This window comes from Balaenoptera borealis, assembly GCF_965194805.1.
Source record: "Balaenoptera borealis genome assembly, contig: HAP1_SCAFFOLD_712, whole genome shotgun sequence".
NCBI lineage: Eukaryota > Metazoa > Chordata > Mammalia > Artiodactyla > Balaenopteridae > Balaenoptera > Balaenoptera borealis.
This window is the reverse complement of record NW_028123488.1, coordinates 105,038-129,873: the sequence shown is the minus strand read 5'-3', so window position 1 is coordinate 129,873 and position 24,836 is coordinate 105,038. Positions and strand designations below refer to the sequence as shown.

The window sequence follows — 24,836 nt, the reverse complement described above, 5'->3', positions numbered from 1 at the left end:
GGGGGCTGGCGGGCGTGGGCTCTGGGCTGCGGGCCGGCGCGGGCGCACACGCGCACACGGCAGGCGCCGGGCGGGCGGCGTCTGTCTCCTCCCTCTTGCCCTAGGAGGCGGTGCGGCGCAAACAGTGGGCCGCCGCCTCCGCCGCTGCTTCAGGGGGCCAGTCACGCAGAGCCCGGGGCGGGCCTCCCCGAGGAGCCTGGCGCCCGCGGACAGGTGGGCTTCCCGCCCGGAGGCCCTCGGGCTGCCCGCACGGCCCGGGAGACCCCGCCAGCGGCCTGTCCGCGGTTCGCCTCGGCGGCCGGGGAGGGAGGGAGGGAGGGCGGCGCGGACGGCCGTCCCGGTCCTCGCGGGCGGCGCCACCAGGGAAGTCCTTTACAGGTCTTTTAAAAGCGTCTGTCTCTTCTCTATCTGGTTATATATATTTTTTCTTTTCTTCCTGCCTTCCTCAGAAAATCTCTACCTACGTAGCTTTAGAGCAGGAAATTATCCGATTGAATTCTAGCTGTTTCTTTAACAAGAGATTGTTTGTAATGGTATAAACAGAAGAATCTTAGTTTGAACGAATAAAAATGACTCATTTATGTTTATTCTGCATCTGGTATTAGTCAGGTTTATGGCTTTTATTTCCTAAAATCGTTCTAGAAATATTTATTATGATTTTGTTCCTTATATTTTTATCTGCATTGTCTTGTTATTTCCATGGAAGTTTCTGGACTGTTTCCAAATAAATTCCTTAGAAGGGATTGTTTCTGGCACACTGTTACTTCTGTTGCCCTTACATTTGTCAAAAAGAAAATGAGGGTTTTTTGGACCTAAACTGAGAAGAATTATAGTGGAGGGAAGATGAGAGATGTATTTCTTTCACTGCCATTTATGTCTGATCCTGCGAGAGTACAGAATTTTTGATGGGTGTGTCTTCAATTTTGAGGACCCAGGCGTTGCCCACTGCCCACCCAGCTCCTCTGACTATACCTGACCCAGATGCTCAGTTTCTGTCTTTTCTGTATTGATCGTAGGTGGAGGAGTTACTGATGGCCATGGAGAAGGTAAAACAGGAGCTGGAGTCCGTGAAGGCGACGCTGTCCTGCACTCAGCAGTCACTGGCAGAGAAGGAAACTCATGTGACCAACCTTCGGGCCGAGAGAAGAAAACACTTAGAGGAAGTTCTGGAGATGAAGTAAGTTTTATAATATTGTTCTTCAGGCATATGCTTAGTTGAAATACTTGTCCTCATCGCTTTCATCTTCTGACCCTGTTTGTCACGCCTGACACACTTAGCCTAATTTTAATGCTCACTTGTGTTTCTCACTCCTTAGAACAAATTAGGGACAAATCCTCGTCAACTAGAAACTTTTTTTGCCTCCCTGTCATTGAATTTTGCAGTCCTCTAGAGTGTATGTATCCGTATGCAATTGTGTCTCTGAAATTCCTAAAACCTTCTGGAAAGTTCTGGCAAGTTGTTGAGCTTTCTGAGGAAGATAACCATTGCTCCTGAGGTCATACGATGGCTAGGCAATTTTTAAAAACATTTTTTATTATAAACATTTCCAAAGGTACACAAAAGTAGAGAATAGTATAGTGAACCTCCTTATACCCATCCCCCATATTTCACCATTAACATTTGCCACACTCTCCAGTCAGTTTTTACAAAATTGTCACTTTTAGCAGAACCTTTCTTTACATCATTTTTGTACTTTCCAGGCATCTTGCAGCTTCCTTGAGATAGTCTGTTGTGAAGGCTGTATATATCTGCTGTGCAGAATACAGCTGCTGCTTTTTCTCCTCTGTGACTTTGAAAAGTTCTGGTTTCCTTCTCTTCAGAACAAGTATGTCTCTTTTTTAAGTCCCTTAGTACTTTCTCCATCACTCCAATCCCCACTCCTATGTAATTGTCCTGCTCTCATTTTACTGAAACCAAGTCTATGCTGGGACCCCTCAGTTACCTTCATCACCTCAGCAGTTACCTGTGTTCTTGTCGTCTTCTCTTCTGACTCAGAGGAGATACTGTCTCTCCTTCACCAAGCTCGCTTCTTATTTCTATCACAGATTTAAGCTCTGGTTCCCTCCTCTGCAATCTGTCTCCATTAATTTTCTTTCACATAATCTTTGCTCACTTTCTGTTAGTTCCTTCTTCTCTGCAATAAATACGCACTCTCTCTGACCTAAAGTAAACAGTCTTTCTGAGCCCAGCCAGTGCTTGAAGCTAACATCCCCTCTTCTTTTCTGCTACTTTGAACTGTCAATAAATGTTGAATATGAGAATTACAAAGTAGCAGAGGATCTTGCCATGACACCTCAGCATGAATTTTCATGGGGCACGATTGCTTTGATATCATGACGGCAGCCCAGGAGTTGAGAAACAAATATCGGGGTGTCCCCTGTGCTTATGGATTATTAGGACACAGTGGGAGGTTAAGAGAGCCTGATCTTTTAGAAGAGAATTACAGGTGATGTGCTCTCGGAAGTGACAGATACTGGAGCCAGAAATAGGTTGATAATGCAGGGAGAACGGGGAGAATTTAGGGTTCTGAGTATCGTGATGAGAAAGTTTGCTTCTTACGAGCAGGTTAGTAGAAGCAGTTGAAGACAAGGTTTTATCCCTGATGATAAGAACATAGAGGAAGGATGGGTATAATATTCGGGAATACAAGGTATCGATGTGATACTCCTAAGCACAAACAGGCCCTGCTAAAGCAACGGTGTAGGAGTATTGTTTCGTTTTCTCTGTGGACCAATATCTTGACTTGACTTGTCACATCTTTCCCACTCAGTTCAAGTGTCTATAGCAAAACAGTGGTGGATTTGTAAAGGAATTTTCCTTTATTATTAGGACTTTGAAAAGATATGAATGAATTTTTTAAAGAATGCTTGACTTTAAACCATTAAAAGGGAATTGCGTGTGATTTTTTTTTTTGTTTTATTATTGTTATTATTTTTGGAACCACAGTACTAAACTTTCTTATGGACTTCCCTTGCCAACCCAGGTTAGAGATTACATTTCAGAAAAATACTGTGATTTGCAAAACTGTTTTTGGTAAGATCAAACACTCACACACTAAGGCATGGGATGAGTAATTAAAGTATTCAGAGAATTTATAAGTGGTATAGAAATTTGATGAATAAACATTAAATAAAAATTCTCGAAATAAGGTGTTAAAACCTGGCTCTGATAGGTGACCTGTCTCTTAAATCACCTTCCTCATTTGCTCAGGAGATACTACTACAGCATCATGCTGTTCTTAGATTTTCTACAAGTTTTTTGTCATGCAGATTTACTGACTTAAAGTTTTTAAAGTAGTCTTTGCTTTAATTTGCACTTAAATTTCTCCTTGTTGTTGTCTCTCATTTTCATATCTTAATAAAATGGTTGTTTAATACCTTTCTTTTAACAAATTAAGCACTTCAGGCCTAATCGTCTATCCAAACATGCTGTTGAGAGTGGTGGCTAATCCCAAACTCCTAATGTATCCCTCCTCCACACTCTTTTCTCCTTTGGTAACCATAAGTTTGTTTTCTATGTCTGTGGGTCTATTTCTGTTTTGTATATAAGTTCATTTGTATCTTTTTTTTTTTTTTTTTAGGTTCCACATATAAGCGATATCATGATATTTGTCTTTCTCTGTCTGGATTACTTCACTTAGTATGATAATCTCTAGGTCCATGCATGTTGCTGCAAATGGCATTATATCATGCCTTTTTATGGCTGAATAATATTCCATTGTGTGTGTCTGTGTGTGTGTGTGTGTGTGTGTATATACATATATATGTATAAATATATAAAACACATCTTCTTTATCCATTCACCTATTGATGGACATTTAGGTTACTTCCATGTCTTGGCTATTGTAATAGAGCTGCAGTGAACACTGGGTTGCATGTATCTTTTTGAATTATGTTTTTCTCTGGATATATGCCCAGGAGTGGGATTGCTGGATCATATGGTAACTCTATTTTTAGTTTCTTCAGGAACCTCCATACTGTTCTCCATAGTGGGTGCACCAATTTACATTCCCACCATCAGTGTAAGAAGGTTCCCTTTTCTCCATGCCCTCTCCAGCATTTATTGTTTGTAGATTTTTTTGATGATGGCCATTCTTACTGATGTGAGGTGATATCTCATTGTTGTTTTGCTTTGCATTTCTCTAATAATTAGCAATGTTGAGCATCTTTTCATGTGCCTTTTGGCCATCTATACGTCTTCTTTGGAGAAATGTCTATTTAGATCTTCTGCCCATTTTTTGATTGGGTGGTTTGTTTTTTTGATATTGAGCTGTATGAGCTGCTTGTATATTTTGGAGATTAATCCTTTGTCAGTTGCTTCATTTGCAAATATTTTCTCCCATTCTGAGGGTTGTCTTTTCATCTTGTTTATGGTTTCCTTTGCTGTGCAAAAGCTTTGAAGTTTCATTAGGTCCCATTTGTTTATTTTTGTTTTTATTTCCATTTCTCTAGGAGCTGGGTCAAAAAGGATCTTTCTGTGATTTATGTCATAGAGTGTTCTGCCTCTGTTTTCCTCTAAGAGTTTTATAGTGTCTTGCCTTACATTTAGGTCTTTAGTCCATTTTGAGTTTATTTTTGTGTATGGTATTAGGGAGTGTTCTAATTTCATTCTTTTACATGTACCTGTCCAGTTTTCCCAGCACCACTTACTGAAGAGGCTGTCTTTTCTCCAATGTATATTCTTGCCTCCTTTATCAAAGATAAGGTGACCATATGTGCGTGGGTTTATCTCTGGGCTTTCTGTCCTGTTCCACTGATCTATATTTCTGTTTTTGTGCCAGTACCATACTGTCTGGATTACTGTAGCTTTGTAGTATTGTCTGAAGTCAGGGAGCCTGATTCCTCCAACTGCATTTTTCTTTCTCAAGATTGCTTTGGCTATTCGGGGTCTTTTGTGTTTCCATGCAAATTGTGAAATTTTTTGTTTTAGTTCTGTGAAAAATGCCATTGGTAGTTTGATAGGGATTGCACTCAATCTGTAGATTGCTTTGGGTAGTATAGTCATTTTCACAGTGTTGATTGTGGATTTGTCCATTTCTTCCAGGTTGTCCATTTTATTGGCGTATGGTTGCTTGTAGTAATCTCTCATGATCCTTTGTATTTCTGCAGTGTCAGTTGTTACTTCTGTTTCATTTCTAATTCTATTGATCTGAGTCTTCTCCCTTTTATTCTTGATGAGTCCGGCTAATGGTTTATCAATTTTGTTTATCTTCTCAACGAACCAGCTTTTAGTTTTATTGATCTTTGGTATTGTTTCCTTCATTTCTTTTTCATTTCTTTCTCATCTGATCTTTATGATTTCTTTCCTTCTGCTAACTTTGGGGTTTTTTTGTTCTTCTTTCTCTAATTGCTTTAGGTAGAAGGTTAGGTTGTTTATTTGAGATGTTTCTTGTTTCTTGAGGTAGGATTGTATTGCTATAAACTTCCCTCTTAGAACTGCTTTTGCTGCATCCCATAGGTTTTGGGTCGTCGTGTTTTCATTGTCGTTTGTTTCTAGGTATTTTTTGATTTCCTCTTTGATTTCTTCAGTGATCTCTTGTTTATTAACTAGTGTATTGTTTAGCCTCCATGTGTTTGTATTTTTTACAAATTTTTTCCTGTAATTGATATCTAGTCTCATAGCATTGTGGTCAGGAAAGATACTTGATACAATTTCAATTTTCTTAAATTTGTCAAGGCTTGCTTTGTGACCCAAGATATGATCTATCCTGGAGAATGTTCCATGAGCACCTGAGAAGAAAGTATATTCTGTTGTTTTTGGATGGAATGTCGTATAAATATCAGTTAAGTCCATCTTGTTTAATGTATCATTTAAAGCTTGTGTTTCCTTATTTATTTTCATTTTGGATGATCTGTCCATTGGTGAAAGTGGGATGTTAAAAGTCCCCTACTATGATTGTGTTACTGTCGATTTCCCCTTTTACGGCTGTTAGCCTTTGCCTTATGTATTTAGGTGCTCTTATGTTGGGTGCATAAATATTTGCAATTGTTATATTCTTGTTGGATTGATCCCTTGATCATTATGTAGTGTCCTTCCTTGTCTCTTGTAACATACTTTATTGTAAAGTCTGTTTTGTCTGATAAGAGAATTGCTACTCCAGCTTTCTTTTGATTTCCATTTGCATAAAATATCTTTTTCCATTCCTTCACTTTCAGTCTTTATGTGTCCCTAGGTCTGAAGTGGGTCTCTGTAGACAGCATATATACAGGTCTTGTTTTTGTATCAATTCAGCAGTCTGTGTCTTTTGGTTGGAGCATTTAATCCATTTACATTTAAGGTAATGCTCGATATGTATGTTCCTATTACCATTTTCTTAATTGTTTTGGGTTTGTTATTGTAGGTCTTTTCCTTCTCTTGTGTTTCCTGCCTAGAGAAGTTCCTTGAGCATTTGTTGTAAAGCTGGTTTGGCGGTGCTGAATTGTCTTAGCTTTTGCTTGTCTGTAAAGGTTTTAATTTCTCCATGAAATCTGAATGAGATCCTTGCTGGGTAGAGTAATCTTGGTTGTAGGTTTTTCCCTTTCATCACTTTAAATATGTCCTGCCACTCCCTTCTGGCTTGCAGAGTTTCTTCTGAAAGATCAGATGTTAACCTTATGGGGATTCCCTTGTATGTTATTTGTTGCTTTTCCCTTGCTGCTTTTAATATTTTTTCTTTGTATTTAGTTTTTGATAGTTTGATTAATATGTGTCTTCGTGTGTTTCTCCTTGGATTTCTCCTGCCTGGGACTCTCTGTGCTTCCTGGACTTGATTGATTATTTCCTTTCCCACATTAGGGAAGTTTTCAACTATAATCTCTTCAAATATTTTCTCAGTCCCTTTCTTTTTCTCTTCTTCTTCTGGGATCCCTATAATTCGAATGTTGGTGCGTTTAATGTTGTCCCAGAGGTCTCTGAGACTGTCCTTAATTCTTTTCATTCTTTTTTCTTTTTTCTTCTCTGCAGTAGTTATTTCCACTATTTTATCTTTCAGGTCACTTATCCATTCTCCTTCTTTAGCTATTCTGCTATTGATTCCTTCTAGAGAATTTTTAATTTCATTTATTGTGTTGTTCATCCTTGTTGTTTATTCTTTAGTTCTTCTAGGTCCTTGTTAAACGTTTCTTGTATTTTCTCCATTCTACTTCCAAGATTTTGGATCATCTTTGCTGTCATTACTCTGAATTCTTTTTCATGTAGACTGCCTATTTCCTCTTCATTTGTTTGGTCTGGTGGGTTCTTACTTTGCTCCTTCATCTGCTGTGTGTTTCTCTGTCTTCTCATTTTGCTTAACTTACTGTGTTTGGGGTCTCCGTTTTGCAGGCTGCAGGTTTGTAGTTCCCGTTGTTTTTGGTGTCTGCTCCCAGTGGCTAAGGTTGGTTCAGTGGGTTGTGTAGGCTTCCTGGTGGAGGGGACTGGTACCTGTGTTCTGGTGGATGAGGCTGGATCTTGTCTTTCTGGTGGGCAGGTCCACGTCTGGTGGTGTGTTTTGGGGTGTCTGTGACCTTATTATGATTTTCGGCAGCCTCTCTGCTAATGGGTGGAGTTGTGTTCCTGTCTTGCTAGTTGTTTGGCATAGTGTGTCCAGCACTGTAGCTTACTGGTCGTTGAGTGGAGCTGGGTCTTAGTGTTGAGATGGAGATCTCTGGGAGAGCTTTTGCCATTTGATATTACGTGGAGCTGGGAGGTCTCTGCTGGACCCATGTCCTGAACTCGGCTCTCCCACCTCAGAGACACAGGCCTGGCACCCGGCCAGAGCACCAAGACCCTGTCAGCCACACGGCTCAGAAGAAAAGGGAGAAAAAAAAGAAATAAAATAAAGTTATTAAAATAAAAAATAATTATTGAAAATAAAAAAAATTAAAAAGTAATTAAAAAAAGAAAAAAAAAAGAAGAGAGCAACCAAACCAAAAAACAAATCCACCAATGATAACAAATGCTAAAAACTATACTAAGAAAAAAAACAAAAAACGGACAGAACCCTAGGACAATTGGTAAAAGCAAAGCTATACAGGCAAAATCACACGAAGTCCACTGCCTCAATTTGGGGATGATTCATTGTCTATTTAGGTATTCCACAGATGCAGGGTACATCAAGTTGATTGTGGAGATTTAATCTGCTGCTCCTAAGGCTTCTGGTAGAGATTTCCCTTTCCTTCTTTGTTCACACAGCTCCCGGGGTTCAGCTTTGGATTTGGCCTCTCCTCTCCATGTAGGTTGCCTGAGGGCGTTTGTTCCTGCCCAGACAGGACAGGGTTAAAGTAGCAGCTGATTCCGGGGCTCTGGCTCACTCAGGCCTGGGGGGAGGGAGGAGTACAGAATGTGGTGGTGAGCCTGTGGTGGCGGAGGCTGGCGTGACATTGCACCAGCCTGAGGCGCCCCGTGTGTCCTCCCGGGGAAGTTGTCCCTGCATCACGGGACCCTGGCAGTCGGGGGCTGCACATGCTTCCGGGAGGGGAGGTGTGGATAGTGACCTGTGCTTGCACACAGGCTTCTTGGTGGCTGCACCTGCAGCCTTAGTGTCTCATGCCAGTCTCTGGTGTCCATGCTGATAGCCTCGGCTCGCGCCCGTCTCTGGAGCTCATTTAGGAGGCCCTCTGAATCCCCTCTCCTCACGCGCCCGAAACAATGGTCTCTTGCCTCTTGGGCAGCTCCAGACTTTTCCCGGACACCCTCCCGGCTAGCTGTGGCACGCTAGCCCCCTTTAGGCTGTGTTCACGCAGCCAACCCCAGTACTCTCCTTGGGGTCTGACCTCCGAAACCCGAGCCTCAGCTCCCAGCCCCCGCCCGCCCTGGCGAGTGAGCAGACAAGCCTTTCGGGCTGGTGAGTGCTGGTCGGCACCGATCCTCTGTGAGGGAATCTCTCCGCTTTGCCCTCCGCACCCCTGTTGCTGCGCTCTCCTCCGTGGCTCTGAAGCTTCGCCCTGCCACGCCCTGTCTCCGACAGTGAAGGGGCTTCCTAGTGCATGGAAACCTTTCTTCCTTCACAGCTCCCTCCCACTGGTGCGGGTCCCGTCCCTATTCTTTTGTCTCTGTTTTTTCTTTTTTCTTTTGCCCTACCCAGGTACGTGGGGAGTTTCTTGCCTTTTGGGAGGTCTGAGGTCCTCTGCTAGTGTTCAGTAGCTGTTCTGTAGGAGTTGTTCCACACGTAGATGTATTTATGATGTACTTGTGGGGAGGAAGGTGATCTCCATGTGTTACTCTTTCGCCATCTTGAAGGTCTCCCCACTTTTCAGTTTTTTTTGTCATATGTATTACTGTTATGGCCGTCTTTATTAATACATTTTCACATTTCTGATTATTTCCCTATGATAGGTTGTTAAAAAATTGAATCTATTCATCAGAGGGGATCAAAGGAATTATAGGAGAGGTTTTCCCATATACATTTATGTATTCTTAAAATGTTTTAACACTTATATTTCTTACTTTGTAATGAGAAAATGTTACAAAAATGACCCTACAAATTACTATATTATCCACCTTATATTTGGAGAGAAAAGCAACATTGCTAGAAGATAGTTTCTGCTTCCTAAGGATGATACATTTGTGCTTATAAAATAAAAGAGATGAATATACTTATTGACACACTGTTTTCTAGAAGGATTGGACCACTTTAGGTGATCAGGCATGTAAGAATGCATGTATCACCTTACCTGTTCATATAATGTTTAAAAATCTTTTGCCTGAAAAGAAACTTTTACCTCTTTCATAGATTAAAAAGTTTTGTCTTACCTTGCTTTCATTTGCAATTCTTTGTTTACATTTTCATGTGTTTATTGTCAATTTGCATATTGTCTGTGATTGTTATATTCCTATTTGTTAATTTCTCTTGGGGACAGTAAGGTCTTAGTATTTCATTGACGTTTATGGGCTTTTTCAATAGTGAGGATAAAGTACTTTCACAGTTGTGAATAATTTTTAGTTTTTGTCATTTGCTCATTAGTTTTTGACTTTTGATGTTTATAATTCTAGATTTCTAAGCAGTAAAATGTACTATACTTTTCTTACATTTGTAATTTGTAGTTTTTTTGTAATTTCTTACATTTCGTTTTTTGTTTAGAAAGTCCTTCCCTATCTGAATATCATTAAATATGTTATATTTATTCTTTTTATTTTCTAATTAATTTGCATTTTATACCTAGTTCTTTAATCTTCCTGGAACTTATTTTTAATTTTGTGTGGGGAGAACGTATTTATTTTGATGTTTTCCTAATAATTGAAAAGCTTTCTAAATACTGTGATCAGTCTCTTTTCTTTTGGTTTGTGGCATTTCCTTTTTCTTTCTTAAGTGCTTAATTATTGTGAGATTTGTTCCATTGATCTCTTTGTTGATATTCTTTTTCCAGGACTACATTGATTTGATTATAACAGGCTTTCAATTTGTATTAATGGCTGATTGGGTGTTGAAAAAAATGTCCTTCAAATATATGTGTACACACACACACACACACATATACATATATATATATATGCTGTTCTTAACTCTTTATTCTTATGTGCTGCCAGACATTCTTACCCCACTCTTATATGCTGGCTGCCTCAGGTGTCAGCTTAAATGGTACTTCTTCAAAGAGACCTTCCCTAACCATCCTGCCTAAAGTAGGGCAGTCTGTGCCAGTATCAGCACAAATAAATCAGTCAGCCTTTCAGAAGTCATTTCCTTTCACACCAAATCTTCCAGATGCAGTTCTCATGTTCCTCATTATTGGGTGAGCTGTTAAAATGAAGACAACTATTGATCCACCGTCAGCTCCTATTGAATTGCTTAAAACTTCCAGCAATTAAATAGGAGCAAATTCTGTCATTTAAGAGAAGTGACTTACTATTGAAGAGTATAAATTCTAAAGTTGTAGTTAAAAAACTTATACAGTACATTTTTGATTATGTCCTAGATGAAAAAGACAGCCAGTGTCTGGGACAAAAGATCAGCAAGGCTCTGTAAAACCTTTGTCCCATTTTAAAATGAAGTATTAGGACATCTGTGCCATAGAGATTCAAGCTAGTGTCCCTGAGAATTTTCAGCTGCACCAGAGTGGTGATTGCTCAACAGACTAAACTGGAGAGTGTGGGATAATTATCACAAGAGGACCACATACAATGATGACATGGAAAGTGATTAGTTACAAACAATCAATAGCATAAGAAAAGGATATTAAAAGAAAGTTTTTAGAGGTACTGATTTCAATGAGAAAAGGCTGGTGAGATATTTTGATTCTTTATTAATTGGTTTTCTTCATGCAGGGCTTTCAAAAAGAAAACAAGTAATTTGAGCACACTAACCAACTTTATTTTTCATGAAAAAAGAAAGCCCTTTGTGATTTTAATGCTGCTTAACTCTTTTCTTCACCGTTCGTGCGGTTATAATCTTAAGCAAACAAACAATAATTTGCTATTATAAGGCTGTGGCGCTTCAATGGCAGTAATGGCACTGAGCCTAGTACAATTTTCAGTAGATAAACAGAGCTAATTGATTTATAACCATTATTCTAATGAAATAATCATAAATAATAAGCTTCATGTTAGGGATTATGTTATCAAGTGTGTTGTTTTGTCCTTATTTCTCACATGTTTTACTTTGGTGAAGAATTACAAGCTGTAAATGGTACAGATGAACCAGTTTTCAGGGCAGAAATAGACACAGATGTAGAGAACAAACGTATGGGCACCAAGCGGGGAAAGTGGCGGGGAGGGTGGGTGGTGGTGGGATGAACTGGGAGATTGGGATTGCCATGTATACACTAATATGTATAAAATAGATAACTAATAAGAACCTGCTGTATAAAAAAATAAATAAAACAAACTTCAAAAATTCAAAAAAAGAAAAAAAAAAAAAGAATTACAAGCTGTAATCCAAATGAATTGAAGGGACTATTGAGATGATCCAGTCATTGCTTTTTGAAAAACACTTTAAGCTGCAGACCCCTTTTTCAAATGAATATTATTCAGATATGAAAATAAAACTTATTATTTATTAATTAACTAATTTATTTTTTGGCTGTGTTGGGTCTTCGTTGCTGCGCACAGGCTTTTCCTAGTTGCGGCGAGCGGCGTGGGGCGCAGGCTTCTCATTGCGGTGGCCTCTCTTGTTGTGGAGCCGGGATCTAGAGCGCAGGCTCAGTAGTTGTGGTGCACGGGCTTAGTTGCTCTGCGGCATGTGGGATCTTCCCGGACCAGGGCTCGAACCCGTGTCCCCTGCATTGGCAGGTGGATTCCCAACCACGGTGCCACCAGGCAAGTGCCTAAAACTTATTTTAAGAAGTAAAATGAAAAAGAAGGCAAAGCTGTTCTGATTGAGACAGGACTGGGGAGCCCAGATGCCCCAGTGTGGCCCTGCCAGGCATTCCCTGAAATGTTCTTTAGAACCCCTAGGGCTTCCCAGGGCTGGGTTCAGTAAGCCACTAACCAAACCTTTTGGTTTTACAAACAGGAGCAACAACAGTAACTGCCATTTATTGATAATTTACAGTGTGATAGGTGTTCTGTCTTACTGCTAATTATTATAATAACCCTGTAGATTCAGTTTCATAATGTTCATAGTATAGATTAATAAATTAAGGCTCAGAGTATTTAGTTAACTTCACTGAAGTCATCCTGATGGAACCAGGAATTGAACCCAGAGCCAGATCTTTCTTGGTCTGTGTTCTCCCCTTAGAGAAAGGGTCCTTATCAGCTTCTTTCAGTTTCTGTGACACTGTTTTCCTGATTTCTACCCACTTCTCTGACTGCTCCTCTTGTCTCCTTTGCCCGCCTCTTACCCTCTGCCTGCCATCTAATGTTGAATCAGTCCTATGACTGTCTCCTCTTGCTGTGTTTTCTTTTCCTAGGGAGGCTCATTCACTACCTTGGCCTCAGTTAACATCTGTGTATCAGAGCTTCCACACTTAACATCTTTATTTAGCTCATATCATTCCTCTAAGCTCCAGACCCACATGCCCAGTTGCTCCCTCAAACCTTTTCTCAGCATCTCAAAAGCACATTACATTCAGCTCAAGATTTCCCCTCAATTCTGGTCCTTCCTTATTTTTTCCCATTTTTGTTTATGGTGCCACCAACTTGTCCATGGTGTTTAAGTCAGAAACTTCAGAATTTTCCTTGATTGCTTCACTCCCTCATTTCCCACCCTGCCAGTCAAATCCTGGTGATCTTTTTTCTCTGAAGTATTTCTGTAAGCCATCCATTTTCCCACCCCACAGCCACTGTCATAGTTTGGTCATGTCGCTGTTGGCTGACATTACTGCAGTGGTCTCCCAATTTTCCCGTCTTTCTGTTTCCCCCTGGTATGCAGCCTCATTGCAGCCAGTCTGAGCTTTTGAAAGTGCCCATGTGATGTTTGAATCCTGGCTCCACCACTCACTAGTTATGTGAGCTTGGCAGGCTGCTAAGTCTTTCCAAACCTTAGTTTCCTCATCTGTAAAATGGTTATATAATTCTTACCTCATGTACTTGTTCTAAGAATTAAATGTGGTAGTATGTGCCCGGCATCACTGTTAGTGATGATGGTAGAGATGATCATACTCTGCTCAAAACTTTTTCAGGGCTTCCTGTTGCCCTTAAAGTCCAAAACTCTTGTCACACTTCCTTGGTGCTCAGTCTCCTTAATCCCTCAAATGTGCTGTGCCCCCTCCTTCTTGAGGGTCTTCACCTAAGTAGTCTTCTCCTCACAGTAGAAGTGTTGTGTCTTTAAATAGTTAATGGAAGTTAACTTATTCTTCAGATCTCACCCAGCCCCCAAATCTTCTCTTATCTTTACTACCTTGGATTTATAGCTTTTATCCCTGTTTGCAGTTATAATTGTGTATTTTTGTTGCTGTTGGGATTAATGACTCTCTTATCCACCGTTATCTGTCTTATCTACCTTTATATGGAGACAGACCATGTTTATTATACCCACCTGCCATGGTATCTCTGTCAGGGAGCTTAATGCCTGCTACTAACTAAAGATCTTTCTTCCATCAGTGAGGGATTATACTTCAGTATTTTTTTTCTGTTCTCCAATGTTTGGTTAAGTTTATTTTTCAACAGCACTGCCTCCTTTGTGGGCAGAATTGTCTGAAATGGACTCTTTCATGTTAATTACTAGTTCTTGTTCTTGATGGAGAGAACTCCCAAGGTAGCCGGAGCCCTCTCAGAATCTGTCATTCTTCTGGTATTGAAATAGGCTAGGGGTTCGTTTTTCCACCTAGGATAAAGTGCTGTTCTTGTGTTCCTGTAGGTTTTGTGTTTTTGTGGCACTTGTCTATACGTTGGGATTCATATTTTCTTTTGCTTAAGTCTGTATAAGAAATATGACATATTTTAGGTTCACTAACGTCATCAAATGTTCCTTTGTGAACCTCTCATTTAAGTTTTCTTGTTTTTGTTTAGATACCTTGGGTTAAGCAAGTAGCTTTATTTAAAAAGCCAATTTTCCTTATAATATGGGGATCAAAGAATGTGTTCTTAAAAGCTGTCAGAAACAAAGAATTATATAAGCATCTATCCCAATTCATAAGTTTAGTTTAAAAATATTTTAAACATTAGTAATGAATCAGGTATCCCTGTGTTACTTTTTTGTTTCTCAAATACCTAAGAGAAAAAGAAGCCTGCTTATTTATTTATTTTCCAATAAATATGAAAGGGATAGAAAGGAAATTCTTGAAACTGTTGATTATTGTTGCTTTCAGATTTTCAGTGTCCTTATCTCTAAGATCATTTTTATAGGAATCTTTGACATCAAAATTTTGATACTGAGATTAAAGTAGTATTTTGTGGGGATTCTCAGGGAAAGATGCCATTTTAGGAAGTAGGGTGAGCGGAGAGAAATTAGGATTCTTTCCAATCTTTTCTGTTTCTTCTCTCATTCCTTCTTTCAGAGAGAAAAGATCCTATGGATAGAATTTTTGCTTTTTAAAAAAAATTCTCAAGCCTTACAGCGATACTTGGGCTCTGCTAATTAAAGTAGCTTCATAAGTAATAACTTTCTTTGAAAACACTGTCTTTATTCCTTATGGATGGAATTGAATGCACAATCATTTAGCTTTTCTTTTCTTTTTTTTTTTTAAAGTAACAACCCAATCCATTTCCACCAAAAATTTCCTTCTAGGAAAGTGGTTTTATGATTAATGGAAAGTGTTACAGGATTAATGGTTCTGTAGATATGAAAGTTATAGGCTGGATATCTGCTCCCTTTTATCATCTGTGTCATGCATCTTGTTTATAGTAAATTGAAAAAGGTACATTTAAATGACCAGTAAGGTTGAAGACACGCTCTACTACCTGGCAGTTTCATTTCTGTGTGTCTCCTTGAGAGAAACTTTTGCACATGTGCACAAGGAGACAGGTAGATGTACATGTGCTTGTCGTAACAGTGAAAAAAGTGGAAAAATATCTAACTGTTCCTCAAGTAGGTGAGTGGATAAGTTGGTATTTATTCACAAAATGGAATATGAGTACACAGTCCCTTCCTCCAAAATACTTAGGGCACATGTATGTTGGAATTCAGATGTTTTTCAGATTTTGAAAGGTAATCCAGTATATAAACTGTATATTGTGTAATACTCCCATTGGGATCTGGACAATACCCAGTAATCAAACATATTAAATCTGTAGCAAAACTTAGGAATATTCATATTAAATTGGATAAATAAATGGTAAATAGCCTCATAGCAGTTGAGTCAGGTTTTTCCATTAAGCTTGGAGAAAAATTTAGTCTTTTTAAAGCTCTTTGGATTTTAGAATTTTGGATAAGGAATTGTGAAACCTGTATTATACAGTTCATAAAAGTGAATGAGGGCTTCCCTGGTGGCGCAGTGGTTGAGAATCTGCCTGCCAATGCAGGGGACACGGGTTCGAGCCCTGGTCTGGGAAGATCCCACATGCCGCGGAGCAACTGGGCCCGTGAGCCACAACTACTGAGCCTGCGCATCTGGAGCCTGTGCTCCGCAACAAGAGAGGCCGCGATAGTAAGAGGCCCGCGCACCGCGATGAAGAGTGGCCCCCGCTCGCCGCAACTAAAGAAAGCCCTCGCACAGAAACGAAGACCCAACACAGCCATAAATAAATTAATTAATTAATTAATTTTTAAAAAAAAAAGTGAATGAGCTAGAGTTATGTATATCAGTGTGGATAAATCTCAAACACGTTTTTAAAAAATTGAAGTATTGTTGACATATTAGTTTCAATATTTTGCTATTGGGATACATTACAAAATGATCAACACACTGGGTCTGGTTAACATCCATCACCACACATAGTTACAAAGAACTTTTTTTTCTTGGAATGAGAACTTTTAAGATCTACTCTCTTAGCAACTTTGAAATATGTAATACAGTGTTATTAACTATAGTCACCATGCTGTACATTATATTCCCAGGATTTATTTATTTTTATAACTGGAAGTTTGTACCTTTTGACTCCCTTTACCCATTTCACCCACTCCCTGTCCCCCACCCCTGGCAACCACCAATCTGTTCTCTACCTGTGAGCTTGTGGTTCCCCCCCCCCACCCTCTGAAATGGTAAGATTTTATTTTATTTTATGGCTGAATAATATCCCATTGTGTATATCTATACACATATGTGTATAGATATACACACCACATTTTCTTTATCCATTCATCCATTGATGGACACTTAGGTAGTTTCTATATCTTGGGTATTATAAATAATGCTGCAGTGAACATGGGGGTGTGGATATCTTTTCGAGTTAGTTATTTTTGTTTTCTTTGGATAAAAACTCAGAAGTGGAATTGCTGGATCTAATGGCAGTTCTATTTTTAATTTTTTGAGGAACCTCCATTACTGTTTCCTATAGTGGCTATACCATTTTACATTCTCAGACACATTATGTTGAGTAACATGAGCAATTTGCAAAGAGAATCAAGAACAGATGACATCACTTCTGTGAATTTTAAATAAGCAACAGTGAGGGGTGGGGGAGAGAGAGAGAGATATCTGAAACAAATAAGGCAAATTGTTGATGGTGATTTCCATACGTTGTTGTATATTTGAATGAGTCTCTGTAGCCCCGAGCTTCTGCTTTCTTCTCTAACCTTTTTAAGAATGCAGGGTTACGATTGAATTAGGTGATAGAGCATAATACATGTTGGGACTGGAAGTGTTCTTAAAATCAACTAAATTATCCTTTTTTCTTTTAAGTGAAGTCATTCCTACTTGTTAAGAAATTTTCTTGAATATTTATTTACTTTTCCCTTTTCTGACCTATGTCTGTTACTTTTTTCTCTTTTAATATATTTATTTTTTGTTGGAGTATAGTTTACATACAGCAAAATACATGGATCTTCCGTATCATAGTTCCATGAGTTTTGACAAATGCCAGTAGTCGTATAATGCAGTCTTACGAAGATATAGAACATTTCCATCATCCCATAAGGTTCCCTTGAGCTCCTTCCCAATCCGTATTTTCCCTGCCCCGAACACATAGATAGTGTTCTAATTCCTTTCACTTTAGATTAGTTTTGCCTGCTCTAGAACCTCCTATACATGGAACCATATAGTCTGTACTCTGTTGTGTTTGGCTTCTTTTGCTCAGTGTACTATATATTTTTTTTAAAGTTTATTCGTGTTGTTGCATGTATCCATAGTCATCCTAATATTGAGTAGTTTTCATTGCATGGATACTGCATAATCAGTTTATCCATTCTCCTGTTGATGAGGTTGTTTCCAGTTTTGGCTCTTATGAATAAAGCGGTTGTAAACATTTTTATACAGATGTGTTTGTGGCCATGTTTTTATTTCTCTTGCGGAAATATCTAGGAGTGGAATCGCTGGGTCATAGGGTAAGTGCATGTTTAACTTTCCCCTAAAAGTATGCAGTCAGCTGAAGTGAAGTGAAAGATTTTGTGGTCATAGACCTAAGTATTCAAATTGAAAATACAACGCGATGAGTAAATATGGATGTAGGAGATGAATGAAAATAATGGTAACACATGTATTTATTGGAGTTTATGTGATAAAATTGGTGAGAGTCGAGAAAACAAATGTATTTTCCTTTTAAATACCCCGTGAAGATCCCATATGGTTTTATTTCTTCTCAACATGCTGTTAAAACATGAAGCAATCTTTTGTATTGTCTGTTTACTACCTAAATTGATTTTCAAAAAAATTTTATTAATTTTTAAAGATTTCTTTTATCTACTTAACATTTTTACAGAAGCATGTGCAAAAGAGTCTTTGATATGCCTTATTTGATGGTTGCCATGGAAAAATTAAGGGATTGTATACAAAAAAAATAATATTTATACCTTGGTGTTTTGCTCTTGAAACAATTATGATTTTCTCCATAATAGTTTGACTTTTTATTGTTATTTTATCCCCAGATGCTTCTTTGGTTTTATTTATCAAGATTCTCTTTCTCTCTCTTTTTAATTACACTTTTTAAAGATTTGTTCCTTGTAGAGAAATACAGTTAAATTTTATATGTTGATCTTATATGTGCCAGGCTTGCTAAACTCTTTTTTTTTAAAATATTTAATTATTTATTTGTTTTATTTTTTGGCTGCGTCAGGTCTTATTTGCTGCACGCGGGATATTCCTTGCGGCACGCAGGATCTTTCATTGCGGTGCGCGGGCTCCAGAGCGCGTGGGCTCTGGTGGGCTCTGCAGTTGTGGCACGTGAGCTGAGTTGCCCCGTGGCATGTGGGATGCAGAACCCACGTCCTCTGCATTAGAAGGTGGATTCTTAACCACTGGACCACCAGGGAAGTCCCTTGCTGGACTCTTAATTATACAGATATTTTGTCTGTAATTTCATCTGAGTTTTCATCCTACAATCTCTGTATAATGACTTTCTTGCTTTCTAATTCTTATACCTTTGGTTTCCTTCTCTTGTCTTAACTGCACTTGGTCTTAGCATCTCTAGAACAAAATACAACAGTGGACTGTTGTAGTCTATCAGTTGCCTAGTATAGATTTGATTTTTACAAGAAAGCCCATTATTAAAGAGGTAAGTCTTGAAAAAAATGTGAGTAATTTGGTTGGTTTATTCTGGTTAGCTGATGTTCTTTGTATATGTTCTATGCTATTTTCTCCCCAAGACAGAATTATTTATGTAAATAATTTTGATGGGCTTCATTTCAGTTTAACACAGTTTAGTGATAGTGTGTGTGAAAGCATCTTAAACAATGGCACTGTACAGGAGTGCTTTTCTGTAAGATCGTAAGGTCATGATCTCTTTGTACTCTCCCTCAATATCTGTCTTCCTTGCCTCTTCTCTTTCTCTGGAGGAAAAGGGGGGGAAAAAAAGGATAAAGGAATTCTATAGCTTCTGGAAAGCTTTGGGCACACAGTGACTTCAGTGTTGACATAGCTCTGTGGGACACAGACATTAGCCCGTTAGCTTTATGCCATGCCCTGCAGCTGAATGTCAGCAGGGACCACCTCCCCTCCCCACCTCACAGCCAAGCTGCTGCCTCCGGTGTGTGTTTATTCAGCTGAATCCACTCCCAGTTGTAGCATTGCCAGGGTTAGCTCTTAACATGTTCACAGCTGATTGGTATCGCTTAACTCTTCTTTCTTTACCCTTCTTTCTTCACCCTTCTTCTTGATTTATATACTAGTATTTCAGGGACTAAATCTGGGAATTTTGTTAACCTCATTGACGTCTGTTGCAGGTGCTTGAAACTTTTGGGTTGTAGAGCATGAAGAAAGAAGTGAGGTTGATACTTAAAATGCTGCTAGACTGAACAGTACCTTTATGGTCCCTTGTATTTAATTCTGCCTTTGCTTTGTTAGTACTGAGCATTCTCAAGTTAAACACTATGGAAATGGTTACTATAGGATCCCTCTGCTGGTTGATTTTACTTTTAAGGTTAAAAAAAATTTTTATTTTGATGTTATTTTTTAATGGAATGACGTCTTCAATCCTGACATTGCTTAGGATGATATTTTTACTACTGTAATATCTGGTTTGGGATATTATCTTTTCTTCTTTCTGTACTTTTCTTCCTCCACCCATTCCTTCCTCTCTATTTCTGCCTTTTGTTCAGTTTGAGAGTCAGACAGGCTTTCTAGAGGAGGTAATGCCTGATCTAAGGATGAAAGGACAGGTAGGATTTAGCTGGGAGTGAAAGTGAGGGAACGGGTAGAGGATATTCTTTATTTATATTTATTTTATTTATTTATTTAACATCTTTATTGGAGTGTAATTGCTTTACAATGGTGTGTTAGTTTTCTGCTTTATAACGAAGTGAATCAGTTATACATATACATATACTCTTTAAGTAGAGGTTAAGGGGTAAGTAAATGGTATGGGAGTTTGGGTAACTGAAAGCTATTTGGAATTTCTAGAACTTGTACTAAAATCAGTTTATTGTCACTTGAGTTGTTGTCTTGATGAGCACACAATAATAGAATGTATTATGACCTCGGGACTTCCCCATTTTGATAGTATTTTTGTTTATTCTTTAATTTCTCCTCTGGGTTATGCTGGCATAAAGGCAGATGTTCTTTTTTCTCTCCTGGATTCAGTAGCAGAGAGTAGCTGCTAGGAATCTGGAATAATTGCTTGTTCATTTTCTTGACTCTGACATCTTTTTTAGAGGAGAATAAGCTCAAAGTAGCATTCATTTAAGCAATTTAATCTATCCATTTGAATTCTGGTATGGTTGTTTCTTGCATTGTAGTATGTCTCTTGCTGGTGTTTATTTAGATCAGTCTGAGAACTTGGTTTTGGTTTAACATTTGAGAGTTTACAGTGTGCTTTGCTGCACAGAAAATAAATCCTTGTCAGCAACTGAAAGAATCAACGGAAAGAATACTAGACTAATGATCAGACGAAATGAACTACCTAGAGGCTCTTGCTTTGTCTCAGTCTTGGAGGTTCAGACTCATTAAAAAACTTTGAGTTTCTACTAAAATGATAGAAATTAGAATACTTTCTTTTCCTATTAAAGATTCATGAATCCAAATCATAGTGATCTTATAGAATCTGAACTTCATTCGAGTATGTTGCATATATAATAAGTGCTTTTATGTGTCCCATTTCTCGTTCTTGAATAGTCTTAATTTAAAATTTATAATAAGGTATAGTGCTGGTGTGTGAGTGTGTATATATAGCTATTAAGTTTTACCACTTTGTAAGCTCTGTTTTTGGATAAGAACTCTATCCTACACTTTTGGTGTATGTTGTATATAGTATTAAAAGTATAAAAGATTCTTGTTGACAGTTAATTATTTGAAAATGCTTCTCTTCACTTCAGATCAAACACAAATAAATCCAGAGTGTATAATTAACATTTTTTTAAACATTAGGATTGCATTTAGTATTTTGGCCAGTTTGTATTTGAGATAGAATTTTTTGTGTGTTAGCTGGTAAGGAACTAATTGTTACAGAATAAGAGTAATTCTCTCTGTTATAGGGGAAAGATATAATTTTCCAGGGACTTGATTTGCATCTACTATCCAGTAGCCATTTACTTTCAAAATAATGCGTGAAAATTTGTTTTTGTCAATCTTTCATCAAAAATTTATTGAGCACTTACTATACCAAACACTGTGCCGTGCCCTAGAGTAACAAGATGAAAGTCCCAAGTTCTAGAAAGTTTTTCTTGAAGACAGATACAAAGAAATAAATTGCAGATTGGGCTGGTAAGTGCTCTTCTTAGGGACACATACGGTACAGCACAGATCAGAACATCACAGAGCCTGAGAATCGACTTGGGTGATGTCAGTAAGAATTACTATAAACTCTTTTGCATCTTGCATTGATAAAGTTTCCTCAATGTATGTATTTACATGTTTCAGAAAAGAAATCGTTCTTAATTTAACATAATAGGATGCAGTACTGGTATTTTTTCTAATGGTTATCGTGACAAATAGTGCATTGAACTCTCTGGGATACAGTATAATGTTTGTGATGATGACCATTTTCATGTATCCATAATATTCTTTTTCTGTAACTAAAAATAGCTCTAGACTCCTTGGTTCTGTCATTTTAGAAATCAGGATAAACTGGATCAAAGCGTTCTCTTGTTCAGAGAAACTAATGGAAGTTTTGCCTCAGAAGAGCTTCTGATATTTGTCTAAAATATATGAAGCATTGTTGTGATGTTTTGTTGTTTTTGAGATGTATTTTTCTAAAAAATGATCATAAACCCTATCAGAGATTTAAGAATTTTCATTACTATTGTTCACAACATCCTACCATTTCATTGAGATACAGCTTGGTGTAATTTTAGTACAATCCTTGGACTAAATTTTAAGCAGTTATTTTTCCAGTCTTCCAGCTCAAGCTGAGTGTTAGAGTGAGCAGAAGTAGACTAGTGAGTGTTGGTGTACAATTTGGAATGTGAGAAGTGTGAGATCATTTTGGAGAGTGTCATAAGCAGAATTCCCAAATAGAAATTTTCCTAATATCTGACAACTGAGATTGTCCTGCTAAATTCAGCATGTGTTTTTGGTCGGTCATGGTAAATGTCTGTGATATGTGCAGATATGCTCCCTTTATCTTCAGTATGAATGTGCTAGAGAAAGAGCAGCCTGGCTTATTGCCTGCTGCTTCTTTCTTCTCCCAGGGGAGTTGGCAGGAATTTTAATAAAGTGAATCTAGCTTGAATGTAGCCTAAAGAAGGGGTGCTGATTCCCATTTCAATGGAGAAAATTGCTGTGTAGCCTTCTTGGCTACCAGTCAGAGCATCATTTTACTTCTGTATTCCAGTACAATGGGTGCAAGCAGAGCTGAAGAAGCAGGGCACATTAGTCGTTGTATTTTCTTTCTTCACCAAAACAGTGCTTGCCATACTAGTATAATCACAAGTGCTAAAGTGTATGTGAGACTGTTAGCTGTCATCAACGTCTGTTTCTCCTGATTTGAATGAATTTGGTGATGAGTGTCCAGAAAAGGAGGGACAGTTGTACCTAGAAATCAGTTTCATTGTTGAAATTTTTTTTTTAATTAATTAATTAATTTATTTATTTTTGGCTGTGTTGGGTCTTCGTTTCTGTGCGAGGGCTTTCTCTAGTTGCGGCGAGCGGGGGCCACTCTTCATCGCGGTGCGCGGGCCTCTCACCATCGCAGCCTCTCTTGTTGCGGAGCACAGGCTCCAGACGCGCAGGCTCAGTAATTGTGGCCCACGGGCCCAGCTGCTCCGTGGCATGTGGGATCCTCCCAGACCAGGGCTCGAACCCGTGTCCCCTGCATTGGCAGGCAGATTCTCAACCACTGCGCCACCAGGGAAGCTCTCATTGTTGAATTTAACTTCTGATATTTCCCTGTGGGGTAAACTTGCTCAGAATTTATTTGGATTTTTTGACTTCCAAAGGTAAAGAATGAAACTGGAGGTTGATTATAGGCTTCAGAGAATTAGCAATTTGACACATCTTTTTATTAAGGATTTTGAACTCCAGCAACTGTTGAGAATCTTTACAGCATGATGCGGGTAGTTAAATTTATTTAAAGAATCATATTCATGAATTCAAATACCTGATAATTTTATTGTAAATTTATTTTTCGTAAGAAAAAGCCAGTGCTTTTCGAGAGTTTGAAGACTGCCATAATTGAAAGTTCACTACTTGCTAAGCATAATACCAAAACCAGAAACTGTAAAAGAAGAGGTTCTTATCTTTGCACTAAAAAAATTCTGTATTTAAGTTGCCATAAACTATGTTAAAAGAAAAATGACAGATTTGGAAATATATTTGTAACATGCACAGCAGGCAAAAGGTTGTTTTCCAAATATAAAAAGATCTTAAAGGGGATTAGGAGAAAGGTTAAATGTCCCCAAAACAAAATGAGCAAAGAACAAGAACAGATGAGTCACAAAGGAAGGAATACAAAGCGCCTGTAGATATGTGAATAGATATTCAGTCTTACTTGTAATCAAAGGAAAGCCCAAAAAAGAAAGAGAAGAAAGAAAATACCCAGTTGTCAAAGGTATAGGAAAGTGCTCAGACATCGTTTGGTGGAAGTTTAAATCTGTACAGACCCTTTTAGAGATAATTTGTTGTGTGTATTAAAATCATAACTGCATACCCTCTGATCCAGGAATTCCACCTTTCAGAATTTATCTCCAGGAAAAATTTGGATAAATGTGCAGAGATACACATGTGAAGGTGCCTGTTATAATAGTGGAAAATGAGAACCAAACTAAATATTTATCAATAGTTATAAGTAAATTATTTAATATCAACACTTTGGAATTCTATGGCAGGTATATTTTTTCCCCAGTGTTTAAAATCGTTGTAAAATACAGCTTACATTCACCATGTTAAATTTACCATCTTAACCAATTTTCAGGTGTACAGTTCATAAGGTACATTCATACTGTTGTGCAGCCATCACCACCATCCATCTCCACAACTCTTCATCCTGTAAGACTGAATCTCTGCACCCATCAAACAGTCACTCCCTGTCTCCCGTCTCCCCAGCCCCTGGCAACCACTCTTGTGCTTCCTGTCTCTGTGAGGTAGACTGCTCTAGGGACCTCATGTAAGTGGACTCGTGTAATATTTGTCTTTTGTGACGGGCTCATTTCATTTGGCATGGTGTCCATCCATGTGGCAGCGTGTGGCAGCATTTCCTTCCTTTTTGAGGCTGAAAAATATCATTAGGCATTTTTTTTAATTTAATTTTTGGGTGGGTAGTACATACATTTAGTTCAAATTCAAGAGGAGGGTTAGGAGGAGAGAAAGATGGGAAGTGGCTGGGAAGTGACTGCAGATGTATATGGGTTTTCTCTTAAGGGGTGATGGAAGTGTTCTAGAATTAGATAGTAGTGATCAATGTATAACTTTTAATATGCTGAAAACTGCTGACTTACACACTTTAAACCGGTGAACTTTATGGTATGTGTGAATTATGTCTCAATAAAGCTATTATTAAAAAATTTTCAATGTCAGTTACACTTCAGTTAAAAAAATTTTTA

The 24,836-nt window shown here is 38.4% G+C and overlaps 1 protein-coding gene across 1 annotated transcript in view; it reads left to right on the top strand.

Moving 5' to 3' along the window:
• The first annotated feature begins 219 nt into the window (after positions 1–219).
• LOC309621426 (ELKS/Rab6-interacting/CAST family member 1-like) overlaps positions 220–24,836 on the top strand; it is an 89,843-nt gene continuing 65,226 nt past the window's right edge. The window contains exons 1-2 of the mRNA XM_082408919.1: positions 220–378; positions 1,017–1,177. The gene's annotated coding sequence lies outside the window, so the exon portion shown is untranslated. The remainder of the gene's footprint in view (positions 379–1,016; positions 1,178–24,836) is intronic.